The sequence below is a fragment of the Budorcas taxicolor genome, chromosome 23 (assembly GCF_023091745.1).
Source record: "Budorcas taxicolor isolate Tak-1 chromosome 23, Takin1.1, whole genome shotgun sequence".
Taxonomy (NCBI): domain Eukaryota; kingdom Metazoa; phylum Chordata; class Mammalia; order Artiodactyla; family Bovidae; genus Budorcas; species Budorcas taxicolor.
The window spans coordinates 15660968-15661550 of NC_068932.1; positions in this window are offsets into that span (position 1 = coordinate 15660968).

A 583-nucleotide genomic window follows, 5' to 3' on the forward strand; every position below is an offset into this window, starting at 1 on the left:
ATCAGCAACACTGAACCAGCCGGAAACTGCCACTAGTCCCTCCCCATCCTCCGCCGCCGGAAATAGGGGCGGGATTTCCGTAGACAGGGGCTGTCGTGCGCCCTCTCGCGGCCCTAGGCCGACGGCGCCCCGGCTTGTATGCGCATGGCAGCGCACGGCACTGTGAATCACCAAAGGTGGGTAATCAGCGGTCTCTCTCCAGGGTCTCTGAATCTTTGACTCCTGCCCTGTTTCCTTGCAGTTCTTCAGGAAATCGGGCTTTTCTTCTCAGAACGAGAGGATCTGAGCTTTTCAATCATCCTGTATTTTGTACCCCTCCTCATGTTTAGCTTGTTATAAGATATAGCTCGTGTACTCTTTTTTTTTTTTTTATAAATACTGATTTTTGTGGGACAGAGAAGAGCTTATTTCATTTGTGAAATATCTGCCCCTTGACAGCTTCTCTGGGCGAGTTTGTGGTATGGCTGAAGATTTCTCACGAGTTCCAACACTCAAAAGTCTATGATTCTTAATGTTTTATTTTGAAACCCTTTTTGCCTTAATTTAACCACTGCTTGATAAACAGTTATATCAGTGAGATTCA